Below are 6,078 nucleotides of genomic sequence, written 5' to 3' on the forward strand. Positions count from 1 at the left end.
AACAGACACTGTCATCCAAGGTATTGGTGGTCTAACCCCGATCTCCTCTGTACATCTTGTTGAACAAATGCAAGACTAAGGGAAAAATAATCTGTTGAACTAATTTTGCAAAGAATAACTTAACTGTTCCTGATATGATAACTAAAGAGAGTCATAAAAGTGAAGATAAAAGAGGAATAGGCTGGTTCCTTCTAAGCCTCTTGATAGCAAAATATATCTCTGAGGTTAGAAGTGATTGAATCAAAAACTGATGTAGTACTTATTTTTGTGGGCACTTTAGACACAAGAATACTTTCAAGGTTAACCATATTTTTGGAGCCAAAGTTTTACATTAGAGATTGTCATAATTAACATAGATGCTGGGTTTTCATAGCAACCAAATGCAACAGGAAAGTATAATGGACTTGCTTGGACAAGTAAACAGCATGAGAGGAAAAAAATGGCAAACAATATTTAGTGAATTACTTTGACTAAGGATGCCAGAACAAAGAAGGTAAAATATAATTCCAAATCAATTGACTTAAAGGTATGAATAAAAGAGTAGTGAAGAGAGATGAGAGAAAACATAGAGGATTGTTTTCTCCCCAGTGGAGTAATGGGTTCTTGATCTTGTTTCTTCTGTCTACCTTCACAAGCTGTCAAGAGTTGGCTCAGGACTGGAGTATCCACTTCAGACAAAAAGAACTCGCAGAAGAAAGATAATATTTGTAGCAGACATAGGTGATTTATAACCTAAGACAATTTACTTAAATCTGTTCAAAATTCTCCCTTACCCCAAACTGCCCTCTTAGAACAACTTCGTTTGCTTTTCCCAAGACTGCCCCTCATTAACTGCTTAAAATTTTGAGTTCATACTTGCTAGAGATTGCTGTTTGGTTATGTTATTGTGTGTGTATGCTTTTTTTGTTTTTTTAAAAACTGAACTTCAAAAGGTTGTGTAAGTTGTTACAATTTAATATGTCCATCTAATTGTCCAATGCTCCTGGATCTCAATCACTCCTTTTGTCATTCTCAACCAACCCCTTCTTTCATTTCAAATTTACCACTTCCTTTATCTCATGGGTACATTGAGTATTCTAGCTATATTTGCCCCTTGTTGCATTTTTCATTCATTCCATGTCTTTCCTCTTATCCCCGTCTGGTTTCAACTTCCTGATAGTCATTCTGCTAAACTGTCTATTAATACTTTGAAAGGTTTATTCCATAGAGTTTCAATCCTGCAAATACTTGAACTGATACAAACTTATATTTCCACAATTCATTCTTCTGCAATAACAATTTGCAAGACTGGTGACTTGAAACACATGGACATGATTTTATTTTCATCCATTTGGAAGATTAATCTTTAGTCAACAAGAACATTCCAAAACAGCTTAGGATGTAATGTATTCATAACCACCAATTTTTATAAATAGCTTTGCACAATTTTGTATGATTATTTTATTTTAGATGGGATCATACTTTCTACTACCTATAAGTTTTGGAAAAAGAAGAAAAGTAAAACTGATTGCTATGGAGAAATATGATAGATATAGAAGACAGGTTTTATGTTTAGCATATCTGTCATGTTTACCCATATTCAAGACTTTGTCATATTTTGTACTGTGTTAGTCAGATAGGGAAAACATAAAACAACATATGATAAGGTAACTATTTGTGACTTTTTAAAATGTACCTTATTAAGTGATGAAATTTACTTTATTAACTAATATTTGGGTTTGAAATATGGGAGGCTAATCAATTTAACACATTTCTGGGAGGCACCTACTGCACAACACAGATGGTAGGTGGTACTATTTCTACACTCTAATGAATGGTTGAACCTGTTTGGCGTTAGTGGTGGGTAAATAAATCAATTCTATTGTAGCTTGCCCCCTACACTTGAAAAACTTGTAATGGCACTATTAGTATCATCTAGTTGTTAAATGTTATTTTGGCGAATGTGATTTAAAAAGGTTCATTTGAAAAGGAATACACTTTCAGGAGATTAAATGAAGGTTATCATTGGCTTAAGAATGACAACATTTTTTAAATTATTGTGCGATTTTTATTCTTTTTTTCCCACCCCCCCCACCCCGCCCACCAAAGTTGTAATGTTCGTTTTTCGACATAATGACTTGTACAGCTCATTGTTGCAATGGTTCCACCTGTATCCCTATTTAAACGATTTGTTTTTTCCCTTCCCCTCCACAAATTATACCACCATTAAATACGGTGAAAGCAGGGATTATTCCGTGGGGAAGCGACATACAAAGCAACAAAGAAATCATCTTATAAATATGTTAGAAACAATCGACATTTTTTTTAACCACAGAACCAAGTTTTATTGAAGTACCAGTGTTTTGAAGCACTAATGAGCTCCTCAGTTAGAGTTTTTTCTGAATTTCATTTGACCTCTGGGGCAAGTTTTCCTGACCTTGGTAGATCAATTATGGATCTATCATCCCAAGAACTATTTTTTGACCTACTTGATGCTGGACTGAAATATTTCATTAATCATTAGGGGAAGAGTATTAAAGAAATCTTGTGACACTTTTTGATGTTGTTCACTCATATAGGCTGGTCATCTGTAAATTGAAAGGTTGAATTACAATTTTGTGATCTCATCTTTCATTTTAAGTTGCCGTTGCATTTCAACATTGCTTACTGCTAACTCCTGCTTCTCAAACAATTGGGACCCTGAAATATTATAGGAAATGGGAAATAGATGTGGGTCTTCAACTACTTTCTGTTGGCATGGGGCATGAGCCTACATGAGAAGTCTTGCCCCTGTTATCTGATGATGTGGGTAACTGGGACCTAGGATCCTAGGCCATGGATGACCCATGGGTCCTGCAGAAGTAGAATACCTTTTGGAGATCATATCAGCAAAATTTGCGTATAAGGAGTACTAATGCTTCAAAAATATGGGGAAAAACAGTTTAGGACCAACGAGTTAAAGCAATAAACAGAGCAGCAGAGTAAAATCCTTATAGATTAGAGGAAAACAACACTGTTTTCTTTTATCATGTGAAAAAGACCAAGAACACAAAAGGTATCATAAGTTTATATTTAATTTCTAATATACAATCTAAATCTAATTCTTCATATTCTAACTCTATTTATTAGAATATAATAAATATCAATTTATTTGTCAAATTATCAATTTATTAATTCTAATAAGTTGCACTGTGTGAAATATAAAATCAGTATTTAGTCATAATCAGGGCACATGTTTTGCATTGTTCTGTTGTTAGGATATCAAAGGCATCTCTGTTTTAAAGTATTATAACATTATCTCTACTTCAGTCTTTGGTAGAGTTAGACCTAAAGTTTTACCATTTGTAGTTTTATAGCCTGGAAACAAGAGGAAACAATGTGATTAAAACATTAACAATGTAAGGCCCAATAAAGAGGAGGAACATATGGAATTCTCCTAGAACTATGGAAATATTTGGTGATAGAAAGGCAGTAGTGTAAGTTCCTGCCTGGTTGGAAGGTAGACAGGCCTGGACATTAAGTAATCATGCATATGAACAATTCTTTTCCTCTTCTTGGTTTTATCTACTTTTGAAATGGTAGGTATAATAAACAATTATATTTTGATAAAATACCTTCTAGTCTGAACAGTTCTATCTGAACTGTTCCTCTCTCTATGGTCCCTTATAACTAAGATTAATTTTGTTCCAGTAAGACAGTCATGCTGGCAGGGTAAGATGTTCTGGTTGGTCTGTTCCTACACTGAAGAAGGGTAACAGGTCAGGTAGACATTTGTGCCAGTAAGACCTCATTTGGGAAAATTTAAGTTGCAGAAAGGTTAGAAGTAGCTCTTAAGCAAGACTTACTTTGAATCCATTAGCTCTACAAAGCTAACTCAGTTGGATAAATAAGTACTTGAAAGAGCCACCACCTTTGGACCTAGCTATAAATGCTTCAAAGTATGATAAAATCTAAAATGAAAAAGACTTAAAATAGGCATTGATTTAAAAAATGTAAATATTAGCAATTGACAGAACAATTTAATTTTTTCCCACTGTACACAGAATTTTAGGGAAATAAGATCAATAACATTGTTAGGACCAATAATGTTTCCTTGTTGCAAATAGGCACTCATGGATATAAGCTGTTTAAAGATTGTATCATTAACTACTTAAATTTAGAGGATACTACGCAGTAGTATATGGGATGCCTTATATACTTGGGGAAAAGGAAATATATTAAAAATACAATTAGCATTACATCACTACATATTTCATCACACTCACCAAGCAGCTATTTTAAAGAATTGTTGTAGACAATTAAATGAATTCAGCTAAGAGTTTTAAATGCAGTCAACAGCTTGACAAGATCAACAGTACAAAAACAACTATTTTGATAAACTAAAATATTTTCTTTTGATTACTTTTCAATGTCGTAAAAATACAAAACAGCACTTGCTTCAAAATCACATATACCAAAATTACAACAATACAACAATGAACATGGCACTTGTGCAAGGATGCTATGAAAATTTGTGAAGTGTTCCACATTTTTCATACTTCAACTGCAAGACATGAAAAACAGTAATTAAAAAGTTGACTACAAAAATAAGGGCATCAGCTGGGCACCAGTGGCTCATGCCTGTAATCCTAGCTACTGAGGAGGCTGAGATCTGAGGATCATGGTTCAAAGCCAACCTGGGCAGGAAACTCCATGAGACTCTTATCTCCAATAAACCACGAGAAAACAGGAAGTGGTGCTGTAGCTCAAACGGTAGAGTGTTCTCCTTGAGCTGAAGACAGCAGGGAAAGTAGTCAGGCCTACAATTCAAGCCCTATGGTGGACCAAAAAAAAAAAAAAGCATCAAAAAATATATGATATATATTATATATATTACATACATATATATTATATAATGGAATTACTTCCATCAGAAAGAATGACACTACCCCATTTGTTAAGAAATGGAAAGACTTAGGAAAAAACGTATTAAGGGAAGTAAGCAAGTCTCAAAGAAATTTAGGGTCCATGGTTTCCCTTATTTGCAATGATTAGTATAAATATAGGATAATCTTATGAGCTGAAAGGTTCTAAAGCTATGTGCACTTGCCCATATAAGATGATACTAAGTGAAATGAACCCCAAGATATGGACACAAGAGGTCTGAGTTTGTTGTTGTTGTTTTAAATGTACTATGTTATTTTTTTTGTTTCCTTTGTATGTTCTTCCTCCCTATGGTATATCTCCTGTTGTCACTGTACTTGATTTTGGTACCCTGAATCTTGTATATACATTTGTCTAATCTGGGGAGGTAAAGGGAAATAACAAAACCCGGAAACAAGGACACAGGATGAGCCATTGCAACAAGGATACCCTCAGGACAGGACATTGGAAACAAATTTTACTTCAGGCAAGGGTTGGGGTGGAGTGTGGGAGGTGGGGGAGGGATGGGATAGTGGGACAACAACAAGGGAAGGGGTAACAATGATGGACAAGTAATGTACTCATTGCCTTATTCAGGTAACTGTAACCTCTCTGTGCAGCATCGTTACAATAAAATTAAATTTAAAAATACAAGTATAATAGAACATTTAATTCATAGAATTAAAAGTTAGTTTGGCATCAGTGTATTAAATATTTATCTTAGAAAGTCCTTTATATTGCATAACCTTTACAGAACTTTTGAAATTAGACTACATTATCATTTTATCCCAAAGGGAAAAAAAATCATAAGGACCCAGAAAAAAAATAGGAATCTTAAACTGTTTCTATAGTGAATGCAATCTGAAAGAACACATTTAATAATGAGCCTATATATTATAAAAATGTAGAATTTGAAATATTATATGTAGGAAAGAATGAATTAGATTATGGACATTATACAAACAACCAAATTCCAAGATCCCTTTTTCATCTTCACAGTTAAAATAATCCTTCACAAAATTAATATGAGGCTGAATTAATTCTTGGATACCTGAATTTTAATATGCATGATATAACCACTGTGCGTGAGTGTGTGTGTGTGTGTGTGTGTGTGTGTGTGTGTGTGTGTGTGTGTGTGTGTGTGTGTGGTGTGTGTATCAGTAATGGTGTTTGAAGTCTGGACCTCCATATTTTCAA

General features: G+C 34.1%; 1 pseudogene; it reads left to right on the plus strand.

Moving 5' to 3' along the window:
• The first annotated feature begins 4,412 nt into the window (after nucleotides 1-4,412).
• LOC122110878 lies at nucleotides 4,413-4,512 on the plus strand (annotated as a pseudogene).
• The last annotated feature ends 1,566 nt before the right edge of the window (nucleotides 4,513-6,078 follow it).

The sequence above is a fragment of the Dipodomys spectabilis genome, unplaced genomic scaffold, assembly GCF_019054845.1.
Source record: "Dipodomys spectabilis isolate Male_0828 unplaced genomic scaffold, ASM1905484v1 ptg000081l, whole genome shotgun sequence".
Taxonomy (NCBI): Eukaryota; Metazoa; Chordata; class Mammalia; order Rodentia; family Heteromyidae; genus Dipodomys; species Dipodomys spectabilis.